The sequence below is a fragment of the Sus scrofa genome, chromosome 7 (genome assembly GCF_000003025.6).
Source record: "Sus scrofa isolate TJ Tabasco breed Duroc chromosome 7, Sscrofa11.1, whole genome shotgun sequence".
NCBI lineage: Eukaryota > Metazoa > Chordata > Mammalia > Artiodactyla > Suidae > Sus > Sus scrofa.
In genome coordinates, this window is record NC_010449.5 from 37489224 (window position 1) to 37506598 (window position 17375).

General features: G+C 48.1%; 1 protein-coding gene across 24 annotated transcripts in view; it reads right to left on the reverse strand.

Moving 5' to 3' along the window:
* Positions 1-17375, reverse strand: part of TRERF1 (transcriptional regulating factor 1) — a 221921-nt gene that overhangs the window by 155845 nt on the left and 48701 nt on the right. The window contains exon 1 of one of the 24 annotated variants that reach the window (XM_021098710.1): positions 7068-9835. The exons of the other annotated variants lie outside the window; for them this stretch is intronic. The gene's annotated coding sequence lies outside the window, so the exon portion shown is untranslated. Of the gene's footprint in view, positions 1-7067; positions 9836-17375 lie in introns of those variants that run through there. 24 annotated transcript variants of the gene reach the window in all.

Consider the following 17375-nt stretch of genomic DNA (forward strand, 5'->3'; position numbering starts at 1 on the left):
CCACGGAGAATCCTCCCAGGAGCTCTGCCTGCGGCAGTGTTTTAATGGCATATTACTCAAAGGCGCCACAGCCATCACTTTAACCCTATCCCACCACACTACCACTTCATCATAAAATAACCCTTACATATATTTTAAGCCATAAATCAGCATTTGTCAAGTTCTAAATTGGGCTCCGGCAATATTTATTCATCGAAGGATAAATCTTCCCTGAACAGTCATAAAACTGCCTAATAATTTAATATGCTATCATTCTTACCTGAAACTTGTCAAGAAGGGGCTTGAAAGAGGTATGTGTTTTACAGCTGACTGGCAGTATAAGTCTATAGTTTATTAACTAGTTGATATTTTTAATTCACTATATGGGGGAGGATGGCACTCAGGACACATCTTAAGCAGGACAGCAATTTGGAGATTCATTAACCTGTTTATGGTAGAGAAAGGCAGATTCCCCCAAAGAGGACAAAGGACCCATCCGATACAGCTTTAAGATGGGTGGTATAGACAGAAAAGCAAGAAAATTCAAATTATGGCAATGTGTATGGGGTGAGGCAAAACGCACTGTCAGAGAATTAACGTTGGGGAACAGGTTCATGCAACAGGAAGATAAGATGGAGAATTGTTGGAAGAAAAGTGTGGGGGGAAAATAACTCCAAGCTGCAAAATCATTACACAGCTGGGCCAAGATGCCAATTCTTGGGTCCTTTTCAGACTTTTGGAGCAGTGAGCTTTCCGGACCTGGCAGTTCCACTTCAGTAGAAGTATGTACTTCTCACAGCCCGGAGCCAAGACACAGCTCTGTTGAAGGATGAATGAACACCAAATAAGCCCCGAGATTAAGACTTCTCAACCTCGGCACCACTAACACTTTGGGCTGATCCTTCTTTGTGCAGAGGCTGTCCTGTGCATCGTAGGATGTTTAGCAGCTCCCAGGCCTCCATCAGTAGCTTCTGGTAACACCCCCCCACCAAACAGATGCCACACCAAAAAGTCTCCAGATATTGCCAGATGTCCCCTGGGGGCAATATCATCCCCAGCTGATAACCAGAGTCCTAGATGAATCCAGTCTAACTTTTTTCCTTTTAATTATGTTTTATTTATTTTAAAAAGGACAGCTGATTTACAATGTGCTAATTTCTGTTGTACAGCAAAGTGACTTAGTTATATACATATATACATTCTTTTTTATTTTTTTATTTTATTTTTTTTTTGTATTTTTAGGGCTGAACCTGAGGCATATGGAGGTTCCCAGGCTAGGGGTCAAATCGGAGCTGAAGCCACCGGCCTACACCAGAGCCACAGCAATGCCAGATCTGAGCCACATCTACAACCTACACCACAGCCCACGGCAATGCCGGATCCTTAAGCCACTGAGCGAGGCCAGGGATTGAACCTGAAACCTCATGGTTCCTAGTCAGATTTGTTCCCACTGCGCCACGATGGGAGCTCCCACGTTCTTTTTTAAAAATACATTCCTTTCCATTATGGTTTATCCCAGGAGACTGGATATGGTTCCCTGGGCTATACAGTAGGACCTCCTGTCTATCCATTCTAGTGTAATAGTTTGTATCTACTGCCCCACATACCCAGTCCATCCCTCTCCCTCTCAGCCCTCTTCCTTGGCAACCACAAGTCTGTTCTCCATGTCTGCGACGAGTTCAACTTGACAGAGGTGGGCTGGTAGAGATAAACCCGATCCGCTCCAACAACCATAATCTGTGTCCTTTGTGCTGCTTTTTCTGTAAAGTTTTTTTTGGGTTTTTTTGTTTGTTTGTTTTAGAGCCGCACCTGCAGCATATGGAAGTTTCCAGGCTAGGGGTCGAACTGGAGCTGTAGTCACCGGCCTACTCCAGAGCCACAGCAATGGCAGATCTGAGCAGAGTCTGCAACCTACACCACAGCCCACGGCAATGCCGGATCCTTAACCCACTGAGCAAGGCCAGGGATAGAACCTGCAACCTCATGGTTCCTAGTTGGATTCGTTTCTGCTGCGCCACAATGGGAACTCCTGCGTAAAGTTTTAAAATGCAAATCGAAGGAAATGCAGACGGCCAAACACCAATATTTAATTCACATACTGTAAACCTTCAGTCACCAGCCAAGTTCAAGTCTGCCCTAAGGCCAAGTATCCCACCAGCCTGCTTTCCTTTCTCCTCCCTCAATTCTGCAGCCCCCTCCCATGTATACCCCCCCCCGCCCCCGCCAACCAGCCTTCACCTTTTACTACGAACTTCCCCCCCCATTTCCTTTACGTTTTTCCACAACCTTGCGGTTTACTCTGGCACAAGAACATGTTTCAGGCTGGCATTCGCTGGTGGTTAATGACAGAAAAGGTGGGTTTCTAAACCACAAACACGATTAATTCTGAACTGTTCAAATTCATTCTCCCTCTTCACAGGCGAGCGGGGGAGGCAATCCCTCCCCAGTGCTGAACACTGAACTCCTTACAGAACTTAAACAAATAATCAAAGATAGAGAACCACTTTTTAATTAAAAAAAAAAAAAAAAAGCCAAGTTCCCATGTTCACATTCCAGGCCATATTTCCCACAAGAATTTTACAATCAACAGACTGAGATGCTACATTTAATTTGCAAGACTCCATCCGGGGAGCTGCCTGGCTCTTAGGGTATTAAAACCAACTGGGAGATAACAGAACACGAGCTGAACTCAAATAAATGTTGTTGAAAGATTCAGCTTTGATTTCATCATGGAGTTGTCTTTTTTTTTTTAAGTTAATGTTATTAAGGTAGTATTAGAATAGGATCGGAAACATTAAGATGAAACCAGGCTGGAAGTTTAGAATGATTTTTCATTTGTTGATATTCTTCTCTCAGTTAGATGGTGCCCAGCCCCCAGTGGCAGAAGAACGGGAGAGACATGAGCAGGGCTCACCTACATGGCCTCCACTGACCACAGCCATGCTTCTTCCAACCATGCAAACCAACCTTTCTGCCTGTCTGATTCATGAAAAACTGAAAACCAGACTGCCTGCAAGCTCTACCTTCCTCCCCCAAGTCTCATCCACTTGAAAAATACCAGCTATCACCACCCAGCCTAGCACGCCTCTACAAGCTTGGTGGCATCACCAGAGTAGGAGATACCATAGGCCTGGGCTTGTCAGATGGTGGGGATACGCTAGCAAGTTGGGTTTTTTTGTTGTTGTTGTTTTTGGCTTTTGGCTTTTTAGGGCCACAACCAAGGCATATAGAGGTTCCCAGGCGAGGGGTCGAATCAGAGCTATAGCTGCCAGCCTACACCACAGCCACAGCAACTCCAGATCCGAGTCAAGTCTGCGACTTACACCACAACTCACAGCAACACTAGATCCTTAACCTACTGAGCGAGGCCAGGAATCAAACCTACATCCTCATGGATACTAGTCAGGTTCATTACCGCTGAGCCACGATGGGAACTCCAGCTAGCAAGTTGTTTAGGACTCCCAAAACTAGCCAATGAATGCCAAACTTCTGCTGGAGGCAATCCTGTTCAGGGTTTTAAAAAGCTGTTTCAAGATGAATGGATAAAGAAGATGTGTACATAAGTACAATGGAATACCACTCAGCCACAAAACGAATGAAATAACGCCATTAGCAGCAACATGGGTGGACCTAGAGGTTACTATTCTAAGTGAAGTAAGTCAGAAAGAGAAAGACAAATACTGTAGGATATCACTTATTAGGTGGAATCTCAAAAAAAAAAAATACAAATGAACTTATTTACAAAACAGAAACAGACTCACAGACACAGGAAACAAATTATGGTTACTGAAGGGGAAAGGGGCTAGGGAAGGGAAAAGTGGATTAGCAGATACAAACTACTGTATATAAAATAGATAAACAACAAGAGAGCCCAAGGAACTATATTTAACATCCTGTAATAAACCATAATGGAAAAGAATATGAAAAAGAATACATATACATATATATATGAAAAGAATACATATACATAGATATATGAAAAGAATACATATATATGAAAAGAATATGAAAAAGAATATATACATGTACAACTGAATCACTCTTCAATTAAAATAATTTTCCTTCAACTGTTTCAGCCCCATGCTCTATTCATTACACTCATTGTGTACAAGTTCTCTGAATTAGGTGACGCTCCAGCTCACTAAGTCCTCCATTCCTCTACTCTGACAAGATTGAAAAACAAAACAAAAATGAAGTCCCAGGAAAGAGGGGAGGTGCCCAAATCATACGAAAAGAACCTGCACCATACAACCCTTCCACCAAGACTTGAACTCAAACGCTCAGAGCTGACCTTACTAATTCTTAGAGTGACAAAGCCAAAATGCCATAGACATTAAACAGAACTGGGGAGAGGGGTGACTTAAAAAGAAAATAATAATTTTTCTTTGGAATAACCTTCACCAAAGTGGATTTCCAATGGACTACTGATGACGCATAAATCCGCAAGGCTATAGAGGGTAGCGAGGTGCACCTGTGTCCATGCCAAGGCTGCCTCTCCGTCAGCAAAGTGTGGACTCAGGGTCAGGACGTCCCCTGGACCAGCAATCTTCCCCCAAAGAGACATTCTATGGCCAGGCCACAGACCACACCCTAAACCCAGCCATCTCAGAAACCCATGCCAGGGAACAATGAGGGTGACATAGGGGACACAAGCTGTGTCACCAAGTGAACTTCAGGACTGCACATCTGCTTGATCATTACAGATAATTACTGAGTTTACCATTCCAGACTCCAGTCCCATTTGCACCATGGAGTTCCCTCAGCATTAAATAAGATGATACCTACAACCTAGGATCCAAAAATGTGCCCATTGAGTGCTGGCTTAGCATTCTTGTTTCATTATTTCATTATTAATGTTATCTAAGCCATCCTTGGGCACCTATAGTTACCTTCCCTCCAACTTCCTAGGCTTGGTGGGAGAGTAAACAGCAGAAAGGCAGGTGAGGCTTCTACAAACACACAGCTCTTGTCACTCACTCGGCCCCGTTACTTTTGGCTGCACCTCACTCAAAGCCCCTATGTAGCTAATCCAACCTCAGCTAATTGGGCTCCAACAGCCAAAGAGGGAACGCCTACCGGTAGCTTCAATCCTCAGGACGGTATCTGCTCCTCAAATGAAAAGCTATTTGTCTAAGCTAACACTCCCTCTCTCCATCTGGCCAGCCAGCCATTTGTTCCCGCATGTGTGAAGTGTGCCCTCTCTGGTGGGAGGCAACCTGGGGAGTGACAGGGTCTAGTTAAAGTCAACAGACGACGGGGCCCTCCCGATACCCCGGAAATGAATTATTCAATCTGCTTTCTCTCTTTTTTCAGTCTTTGGCAGAAAATAAGAAACTGAGGGAGAGGCAGAAAAAGAAAAAGCGTGGGGGCAGAATTCCACTTTCCCCCACCGTCTCTTGTACGTGCAGAGTCCTCCAAAGGCAGCTCTAAAAGAGGAGCAATTTGAATAACTTTCCCCAGCCCTTAGTAAAGAAAAGTGGAGCGAAAGGATCAAACCCCAACCTGACATGAATTTGCATACCTTTTGCCAAACACGGAGGAGGGCGCTTTGCCTGGTCCCTAAACTTGTTTTACCCCCGCCCCGAGCTCTCTCCTTGGGCCTCTCAAGAGGCCGAATCTTTGAAAACAAATGAGACCATCTACTTCAACCATTTAAGAAAACTATATGAATTTTAAGAGAGAGGGAGGAAAAAAAGGTCAACAGCGTTCTGAGCACACGTCGCCAGCTTTGTTCTGCTCACTTCCCCACTTCCTGTTGCTGCCTCACCTCGTCACATTTCAGTTTTGAAGCGTCTGTGTTTGCCCTGGTGTCACTGTAAAGTTTCGGTGGGAGGCCACCAGCGGGACCAGCATGAGGACTGTACAGTTCTGAGACACGAAATCCCAACCACCCGACCATCAGGAAAGTACACCCGACTTCTCACCCCCGCCCGCCCGCCAGCAGCACATCCACGGCGAGGAAAGCGCCTGTGGGCGAGTTTGTCTTCGTGGGGAACGTTCTGGGCGGGCATTGGCCACCTAACCACCAGTGAATGAATACCAGGTGGCTTAGACTTCGGAACCACGGGGGGAAAACACTGGGCACCCAAAGACAAAGAAATGCCCGGGAGGGGCCCAAGCCAGCTCTGAAATCCTCCCCCGACTCCTGCTCACCAGGGAGCCCTGGAAAAGGAACTTGGAAGATTTAAATGCATTGGAAGTGGGACCCCGGTCTAAGCTCCAGCTTAGAAAAAAAGGTCAGAGTACCAGCCACCGCCCCATTCCCAAGAAGACATCAAACCCTTTGGCCAGACCTCTCCTGTGACAGAGGAAATCGGACCAAGGCCTGTCGCACACAGCTGACTTCCCAATAGCAGAGCGGGTCCTGGGTCCCAGGTCTCCATCTCCCAGGGCTTGGATTTTCAATATCTTGTATCATGTGAACATGGAGCAGACAGTGAATAAGGGTTGGCTCAGCCACACAGGGCACTGGCTGGTCCATAAAGCATGGGGGGGGGTGCGGTGGGAAAGGCAGCCTAAAATACTTTTTGTCTCTTACACACCAGGAGGGCCAATTTTCTATAAGCAGGTTTTGGAAGGCAGAGCAGCCAGTCCTCCTAACCCGCTCAGGCTCTTGAATGCCTGGGGTTAGGGGTCGCCCTTCAGCAGGTCCCTAAACTAGCTGCCTACATCCATCTGCTATTATTTCCTAGGCAGGAATTTTAAAAAATCAAATCAAATCTGGGAGACAGTGATGTTGCACAAGGCAGGGGACTGAGAAGGCAACACCAGGTTTCTCCCCTTGGTAAACTCAGGCTTGGCCTCGGGGGAGCCCTCCTGCCCACTGCGCCTTCCTGGGGCGGTGTGTACCCATGAGAACGCTGGCCTCTAAGAGGCTGCTACCCCTGTGGGCCTTTGATTCTAAATCTGCATATCCTCTCCCACCCTCCCACCACCAGCCCCAGTCCCCAGGCTCTCCTCCCCCTGCATTCACGGCTCAGCCTTCCATCCCCCCTACCCAGCACGTCCTGGGAGCCCTGAGAACAAAGGTCAGTACCCTGGAGGGTCCAGTGTGCGTGCGCGGGTACCCGATTTGCTTTTGTGCTTACCCTGAGCTCTCCGTGTGCCTTCCTGTACCTTCCCCACAGAGTAAGCCTTTGTCCCAACCAGCCAACCAACACCAGTGTGATGTGGAGCTACAGGGTGCTGGGCTAGCTACACGGTGGGCGGTGTTTCAAGGGCAGTGAGACAGACCTCCCCCAGCCCTGCCCCATCCGCCTTGACCTCCTTCCCCTGACCAAGTTTTTAAAAAATGTTTTACTCTTATTTATTTGTTACCGTTGATTTACAGTGTTGTGCTGATTTCTGCTATACAGCACAGTGACCCAAACACACACACACACACACACACACACACACACATTCCTTTTCTCATATTACCTTCCACGATGGCCTGTCCCAAGAGACTGGATGTAGTTCCTTGTGCTGTACAGTAGGACCTCGTTGCTTATCCCTTCAAAAAAAGTCATGGTTTATGTCTACTAATCCCAGTCCATCCCACTCTTTCCCCCCTCCCCCTCGGCAACCACAAGTCTATTCTCTGTGCCCTGACCGGCCTTCTTCATAGCCCTCTGCAACAACTGATGTTGTGGTATATGTTTGCATGTTTATTTATGATCGGTCTTGCTCGCCGGAAGGACTGCTGCATGAGGGCAGGGGGTTGGCTGTGTTCATCCAGGCAGCCAGGCCACACTTGGCACGTGACAGGGCTTGGATATTGAAAGAAGGATCTTCCTCAATTATAACCAAGTTACTTCACGTCTCTAAGTTACAAAGGATCATATTAATGTATTCCTTAAATGACTAGAGTGAGGATTAAACAAGAAAATGACTGTCAAAGCATTTAGGATTTACCTGGCCCACAGCAAACAATCAATAAACGGTCGCTATTACTTGCTAACCATTATTATTAACATCGCTGATGGAAACACAGGGAAATAAAGCCTCTTTATTATACCCTGGGCAATTCTTAGGCTAAATAACTAAAATTCTGTGTATGTAAGACCCATCTGCAAAGGGTCATTAAAAGAGGACTGGGCCATGGGTCTGCATCGCTGCTATGGATCCCACAGATTATTAAGTCTTTGTGTAAAATTTCTGCAAGTACTTTAACTCATGAGCTTATTTGTGCAAATGCTGCTTTTAGGCCCTCTCATTAAAGTCTTAAGATATATAATTCCTGCCCTCAAGAGTCCAGCTGGGGAAAATGAGACAATAATATATGAAAAAACTACAAATTCAAAAGGATGCCTGTCAAATGGCAAATAATCACAGTGAACACCGAGGCTGTGAAGTGATGGTAAATGCTTAGCAATCAGCCCTCCAAAAAAAAGAGGAAAAAAAAAGCCTTGATTGTAGCATGTGTCAATTTCTGTGGTGTAAATACTCTCAGTATGGCCAATCACAGCTGACAAGCTGACATGGAGTCAGAAAGAAATGTTCACAATCAACTCTCAAGAGCTGGTGTGAGCCAGCAGCAGCACCCCTGGACCAGGCCCTGGGGTTATTCCTCAAGGTCAAGGGCCATGGACCAAGTGATGGCTACTAACCACCAACACGTTTAGGATACTTCAAGTTACAAAGCACATCTGGGGCCATGACTGTATTTCACCCTCGTGCTCTGGTCAGAAAGATATTATCACCCTCGTTTTGCACATACAGAAACAGAGGGTTAAAAAGCGTCCACATTGTTCCAGGGCATTCTGCTGGCAAATAATATAGCCAGGGCTTGAATTAGGATCTTCTGGGGCAATGATTGTTCTCTCATTGTTCCCGCTGCCCCTGGGAACCAGAGGAGAAGTGGTTGAAGGGTGAGCAGGATGCGGAGGACCAGGTGGAAATGCAGGAGAGGTACTGTGCTGACCTGGAGGGTGAATTTGCTGACAAAGCCCAAAGATCTAGGCAGCACGTGAGGCGTGAAAACAAACAAACAAACTTGAAACGAATGAAACGGCTTCTTTGTGCAGCGTGCTTTGCCAGAGGCTTGCTTTCCTAAAACAGGGATCCCAGCTATTAAAATCTGCATTCTCCAATTCACTGCAGCATGAGGTGAAGGAGCAAAAGAAACAGAAAGCAATTTAAATGATGAACAACAGGGGGGCTGGTTGAATAAGTTATGGAAGAGCCACATAACGGAATGCCATGCCACCACCCAAAGCCATGTTTTAAAAGAACAGTTTACAACTAGGAAACGCTCACAGAATATTGTTTTAAGAGCATGTTACATAACCATACGTGCAATATGAGTCCAGTTTAGTCAAAATGAACTAGCACGAAACACACCCTATGCATACAGGCACAGAAAAAACCTAGAGGCACAGACATCAAAATCCTCACACACTGGTTTCTCCCAGAAGGGTAGGATTATGGATGATTTTTGTTTTCTTCTCTAGGATTTTCCATCTGTTCCTGCTTTTCTGTAACATGTTGTTTTTATAACCAGAGGAACAATAAGTGAACCATGTATGTATGTGTGTGTATATGTATATAAGATAAATACATATATACATATGTATGTATATAAAATACAAATATACGTATATGTATATATATGTATTTGGGTGTATCCTTGGCATAGGGAAGTTCCCAGGCCAGGGATCAAACTTGTACCACAGCAGCCACTGCAGCAACAATGCTGGATCCCTGACTCACTGCACCACAGTGGGAACTCCTAGACCATATTTTTAAATACGGATTTTCCAAAGGCTGACGAGACTAACTGCAAAGATTCAGTGAGGCAACCCCCAGGGATATGATACAGGGTAAAGGTCCAGATACTCAGACGCTGCTGAACACACCCTCGAAGACAAGGCAGGTTCCCCCCAAACTCCAACTCCCCCCCCACACACACACAGTCCAGCACCTGCCTCCACACCATCCCCTCCCCCTGCTTCAGGAGGCCAGCCTCTCAACCTCATCCCCTGAACATTCCCACCTTGGTTGGGGGCCAGGCATGGAAGGCACAGAGGAGGATGGATGAGCAGTAAGAATGCATGCGAACCCTTCATGGGCCACACAGCACACCAGCACCTTCCAAGACACGCACTCAGATGCACAGCAATTGGAAAACATAGGTACTGAGGCCGACATTTTACCAAGAGGAAAGTCAAGTTCAGAAACTACATCTGGGATCATGCAACCACCGAGTGCCCAGAATCGGGAATGAAACGAAATCTATGAAAATCCATAGATGTTTCAGAAGTTTGTCCAAGAGCTGTACCTGATCATCATGAAATGCAAGCTAATAATATTCCAGTTCAACCAACTTGAATTTATACTCAGGCTGAAAGTGAGATAAACTACCAGTCCCGATTTGAGGCTACAGACATTTAATAATTTTAAAAAGAAAGAAAGAAAAGAAAAGGGGCGGGGGGGAGAAAAGCCTCTCAGCTCTGTGCTCATCCCTCATTCAGTGAAGTAAAAATAAAAATCGAACCTTCCCCCAACACATTGTGCTTTAATGAAAGCACCAAGCCAATCTTCTTCACTACCACCCACCCCAGCCTACTTCGTTTAAATTTAGGCAACCGCCAGGCAAACTGTACCCAACTGCATTATCTGAGATGAAGTCAGAAAGCCCCCATCCGAAACACCAGCCCTTGTTCCAAGGAGAACAGGGCAGGGCACATGGGGCCGGCATCTCGGGGGAGGAAGACCCCTTTGCAAAGAGAGGTTCTGTGACCTGGTGTCCTCATGGGGCTGTGGGGCCTTGTGGCAGCTGCTTCTCCTCTTAGCCGTCCCTCTAGAAAGTCAGGGGTGGCAGGACAAAGGGATCTCGAAGGCCCATCTCAATGCAGCTCCACCATTCCCGAGACCCTGAGTGCTGAGGGCAGTATGCTGAGCAAGGTCGGGACTCACCACTGCAGCCCCAACACCCAGGCAACCCAAGGTGTGGCTGATCGGGGTGAAATGAGTTGGCTAGTCCTGGAGCCGCTGTAGCTCCTAAGCTCCATCTCTGGAGTAGTCAGGTCTCAGTAAATGTTTGGCAGCAGGAGGGAGAGAGAGGGTTGAGCTCCAGGATGGCTCTGCTGCTGGTCACCCTCTGGTCCTGTCCAGGCAACACAGGGCGGGATTCCACCCCCCAAGACTCAGCAAACTTGAGTCCCTGATTTCTATTCCCCTACTTAAATGGGATGGAGCCAGAGGAAGGGGAAAAACTCCCTGGTTTTCTGGATGAACCTGGAGGCCAACAAGCTTAGATGGATCTTTCTTCCAGCAACCTAGCCCTTGGGTTTCTTTTCAAGGTTTCCTTCCAGAGTTTTCATGAGTGCATCTAAGCCCTTAGAGTACGCCTGTACCCAGTCCCTCAAGGGGAGGGATGGGGCATCCTGGAAAAAGACAGTAAAATTAACATTCACAACTTGAGGAGAAGCATGGCCTTAACAAAAAGCATTAACTCAGCTCCATAGTGAAGACACCACTAAATGATATGTGCTCCCTGGAACCAGGGACTGGCTGTGCTCTTTCACCAACCTGGGACTCCAATCTCTGCAGCCAGTGGACCAGCAATCCAGAGCTGGTCAGCGGTCTCACACACACACTCAAGTCCAGTCCTCCTCAAGCCCTGCCCCCCTTCAAGCCTGGAACCTTTCATGCAGGCTGTTCCCAGTTCCTCATCCACTGAGCCATACTCTAAGGACTCCATGAGAAATCCAGCAGAAGACCAGAGAGCATCGAAGAATGATTTAGAGAAAGAGGAGGGCAACGGGCGGCCTCAGTGCTTGGAGACTCTCAGATGGTGGCTTTACAATCCAGCTTCAGGAACTGGGAGACAAGCCTCTCACACCTTGATGGAATCGAGGACCTCAGGCCTGCCTCCCCCTCAACTCTTGCACCTCAGCCAGAATGCCTGACCATCCAAAAGCAGTACATCCAAGGTGAATCAAACTGAGATAATATACATTCACTCCTTTACTTAGGGCTAAATGTACCCAGCCCACCTCCCGAAGAGGGAGAGATGATACAGAATAATACATAGTTTTGGTGGTAGGGAAAAGCGTGGCTGATGCATACTGTAGTAAAAATTATGAACTCTAGGAATCAGATCTGGATTCAAATCTAGGCCATTTCATTTATCAGTGGTGTGGCCTCAAGTAACGTACTCAATTCCTCTAAGCTTCCTAGTCTGTGAAATGAATATAGGGGAAAGTATGTATAACTTGGAATGTATTCATGCACACTCAAGTTGTTTTCCTCTGCACACCGGGATGAAAGCAGGAGAATCATGAGTCCCGGAAGAACCAGAAGGACCTAGACTCCAGAAGCAGAGTCAGAACAATGAGCACACTAGTCCCCGCCCCTGCCTGCCCAGATACACACAGCAGGAGGTGTGGCCCCCACTCTCAGACCCCCTCAGGCAACAGGCACTGCAGCAATGTCCTAGCCATCTGGTTTTCAAACTTTTTTTTTTTTTTTATCAGCAGAATCCCAGACCCCAATAGAGAGAACAGAGATAGAAGGCAGGACGTGCTTGGAGAAATGGATTCTAAGATTCACTGATCTGCAGCCCCGGAAGCTCGCAAACTAAAACTACCCTGAAATGGAGACGGTGGGAAGGAAAGAGAAGGAGGAGGCAGAGGGAGTCATCGGAGGAGAGTGGTGGCAAGTTAGCTGTGTAACAGGATGGGGACCTTGTGGGGACAGCACCTCCCTTCTGGGACAAAACCGACAGCCTCAGGCACCTCCCTGACATACTGGCTGCACAAACCCCTTGTGAGAGAGGTCACGAGAGAGGCACCATCAAGTCAGACTCTAGAATTACAATATTTTTTCATAACTGCCAAATATTTACTAAGATTCAAACACCCACCTTACCCCCTGATGACGATCACCCACCTTACAGGACGCCCCCCCCCCAATCTTGAGACATCCCTTGGGAAAATGGGTCCGAGTGGGTGCAGTGCCCAGTCTCCTGCCTCTGCCCCAGCAAGTCCACCTCCTACTTACTTACTGCTCCTCACCCCACTCACTCTGCTGTTTCTCTCCTAGATGTCAGGGGACAGCACTGCTTGTCCACCAAAAACCTCACCCTGCCAAACAGAAGGATATCGGTCCAATGCTGCCAGCTCAAAAGCTTGTCTCCATTAGAAAGGCATTAACAACGCTTTCAGGCACAGAATGTGACCTGCCAGGTTGGGCAGATCATAGACCAGAAGGTATCTGCTCTTCAGAAAGTAACGTAAATGGCAGTGGCCTGAAAACCCAGTTGAAGAGCAGCATTAATTACAAAAGAGAGGCATCGCGGAGCATCCTCCAGAAAGCATGACCGAAATGGCAATATTCCTCCCACGGGCCACGGGAAGTTTGCATGACATGTGTGAAGACGACAAAGTAAGCAGTCCCAAGCATTCCCACCCATCCGCTCTACTTGCAACCTGAATACCACTGTTTGGGAATGACTGTCAGCATCAGTGACCTCCCAGGAGATGGTGATAGCGCAGTGGTATGGGAAGAGCTGGGATCCTCAAGTCAGAGCGTTCTGAGTTCAAGTCCCAGCTCCAATGCTTTTGCTAGTTCTGTCCCCCTCGTGAGATGATGGGTGTCAACTGGATATACATGAGTAAAACACTCCATAAAGACCAGCCCTCCCCTAAAGCCAGTCTTCCACCTCCAACCCTAACTTTCAAGTGAAGATGGTCCAAGCAATTCTGCAAAACCGATACTGGGCAAGTACCACTTAAACCCAGGATGGGACCACCTCAGCGTTTGTGCAGCCTGGTATTAAGGATATGAGAGTGTGGCCGTACCATCATGACCTTGGGCCTTACTTCTCCAAGTGTCTTTTCATTGTCTGCCTGGCACCTGAGGTCTATTTGTCCTTCAAAAATCTACTCCAATGCCATCAGTGCATCTCTCAGCAAAAATTAACCCCTCTCCACGGCTCCATTTGACCTGATGCTTGTCACAGTACTTACTCTGTTCTGTCTGATAGTCCAGTTGTGTTATGGTTCTGTGCCCCAACTGCAAAGAGAAGACTCTTCTGAAGTGGGGTTTTGATGCTCAATCCTCCAACCTTCCAGGCCTGGCACATTGCCTTGTGCAGAGCAGGTCAAGAAATTTTTGGATGGATGGATGGATGGATGGATAAGCATTCATTCATTATGTGGTCCTGATACCACATAAATGCATGATCCTAACAGCTCTTCAGTGAGGGCTCATGCTCAATAAGCCAGGGAAACCACAAGGAGGAAGGGCTGAGGATGTGCACGGCCAAGGAGAACATCCCACATCTAACATTGGTGCTCTGGGGAGAAGCAGAAGCGCTGGCCTGGAACCTAAGCAGTACAGACCTGATTCTGGTCCTACCCAGTGTAGATTTCAACCCACTCTCATCCCCTCTGGAGGCCCGAGTTTCTGCCTGTCAACTACTACCTGCTCCCCCATCAGCCACATGGAGAGACTCAACCAGACGGTGGCAAGGAAGATGCTTTGGAGGAAAAGCGCTGTGTATTCCCCAGGGGCTAGTTTTATTTTCTAAATGGTTTTGGTTTTTATAGTACGTTGTTTGTGACTTTTCTAAAAGAAAAGTCCGGAGGAAGAGAAATGAAACAGCATGTACAGAATTTTTTTAAAAATAAAACAACAATCAAGAGGAAGTGGGTCCCTCTCACAGGTTTCTCATTAAACCAATAGTCAAATTTTAGTAATCAGCTTATGTTATGGTTTCCATTACAGACGAGAGGGCCTAGTAAACCTAAAACGATCAAAGAGAAAGTACAGGCCCCACCGCGACTAGATTCCACCCCCAGAGCTCCCCTGACAGCCAGGTCTTACCTTTCCCATTACCAAGCGGGGACCCTGAGTCTCCTCGGATCCCTGCCTGCATGAAAAAAAGGGGAGAGGCACAAAAAAGAGGACAGGCACTGTGGAATGGAAGCCGATGCCCACCCGTCAACGCTTAACCAGAAAAGGACCCCCACCCTCTAAGGGTCCCAGTGCTGCGTGCCCAGCAAACGCAATCCTGCTGTAATTATACTAAACACGCTGGGGAGAGACTTCTTCCAGCCTGAAGGTTTTAGAAAAGTCATGTGCATTGCTGTAGACAGTGCCAGGCCTGATAACGATTTGAGGTACCCAGAAATTGACGATGGAGTTGAAGGGGGCATGGGGGGAGAGAAGAGTGCCAGGGCTTGCTGAGACCAGAGCTATGGGGTTCCAAACATGCTGGGGAGACCTGAAGGCAACAGAAACAGCGGCCAGCTTCTGTGTCCTAATTCCAACTGCCGTCCCTCCTGGGCGGATCCTCCAGAGTGTGGCAGTGCAAGGAGAAAGCCGCCCTTGGTGACCACCGTTTATCACACTTTCAGTTCTCCAGGCAGGTCCCACAGGACCCGGGGTGGATTGGAATTCCGGTATTCGAGCCTTCTAGTGTTCCAGGAGTCAGGGTGATGGTGCAGAAGGAACATTATCTTTGAACTCAGAATGACATTAGGATCCTGAGGAGGATGTATGAGAGGTCATGCAACCTCTCTGGTCCACCTGACATGAGTGAATTTCCCTCCTCCTACGGGATCCTGCTACGCGACGAAACAGAGCTCACAGGGCCTGCATCTTCTGCACAGAGAAGAATATGCCTGATCCCAGGCACGGACTGTCCCCCTCATCCCGGCCGGCCACCCTGGAGATGCTACATTATCACCACACCAGGGATGACTAAGCAAAGGAGGGATCAACGTATTTCAACTCAAATGATGGCTATACAACGCAGCACACGAAAGACACACACAGAAGAAAGAAAAGCAAATTACAGCCAGCCTCTTCCTGTAGCGGTGGGGACAGGAATCTCACCCTGTCTGAGTTTTTTTTCATTGCAGGGGCTTTCAGCTGGCCCTTCATTCATGCACTCCCTCTCCCAGCGCTGGCTTACTGGGGGATGGCATGGGGACGCCACCACACACAAGCACAAAACCCCCTCACCCCCGCAAGGACCATACCCTAGCGGAGGGCAGCAGACAATGGGCTGAAAGAGGCAACCACACGGCGGTGGGACTGGCACATTCAAAGAGCAAGCATGCTCCGCTCTTGCCAAACAACCTTCATCTCCAGAAGCTGAGAATGGGAGAAAGGAGGAACTCAGGAGACACCAACAATGAGGAAGGAGGCAGAAGCCAAGGATGTTCCCTTTAACCTGGGGTCCTTCGCCACAGCTAAGGCCGCCAGTATCCTGAATGCCCAGAAGCTCCGACTGCAAGCAATCTGTCACCACCGTCCGCATCCACCTTGGCTCATCCCAGAGATTGCTCCTGGAGGAGGCAGAAAAATCTCTGGGGGACCTCGGGGTCTGACTGAGGCCTCGGGACCAGGGACCACCTCCTCTGCCTGACTGGCCAGAGCAAGGCAGGAGGGTGGGAGCTACACTGCAGGGGCTCATGGCCATCCTCCAAGTACATGGGGAAAGCATGGTCTGGCCAATCACAGGAGAAGCCCAAGAGGGACAGGCCCTGGGGAAAGGGCAACAATACAATACCGGCCAACAGCAAATCCAAGGTGGAGACAGAAACCGGTCAAATGAACACAGAGGCCAACCTAAGACACTGAATTAATCACCACCCCAAACCGGGGAGCTGACCACTGATGATTACCTAGAAGGAAAGCCTTAACTCCCTTTTTCTCCCTAAAAGGCTCCTTCCACCATCCACACTCTCAAAATAAGAGATTCACAGTATTTCTTGTAATTACAATGACTGTTTTTTAAAATGGCTGCACCCACAGTCTGTGTAAGTTCCTGGGCTAGAGGTCAAGTCAGAGCTGCAGCTGCCGGCCTACGCTGCAGCTGCCGGCCCACACCACAGCCATAGCAATGCCAGATCCGAGCTGCATCCTTGACCTATGCCACAGCTTGCGGCAACACCGAATCCTGAACCCGCTGAGTGAGGCCAGCGATCAAACCCACATCCTCATGGATACAGGTTGGATTCTTAATCCACTCCCTGAACCACCATGGGAACGCCACAACAACCATTTTTTGAGCCCTACTATGTGCCAGGCCTGTACTCAGTGCCTTAACACCTCATTGAATCCTTAAAGGCACTGATTGAGAAAAGTGTTGGTATGCCCATTTCGCAGAGGAGGAAACTGAGGCTGAGAAGTTACATAACTTACCCAAGGCCCCATGACCCAGATCTGCACACAGACATGTACAGGAAGGTTTTTAATCTGTATCATCAGATTTGAAATTCCATGAGAGCCCCAGGCCCCGCCACATAACCCGCCTGCAGGAAAGCTGGTTCCCAGCACGGAGCCAGGCACGTACAGGGCACTCCGAGGGTGCCTCTCCAGCCACGCACCACTCTCCACACCCTGCCCCACCCAGCCACACCTGCAAGAGGGAACTCGCTGCGCCTGTGAGTCTTTTCAGC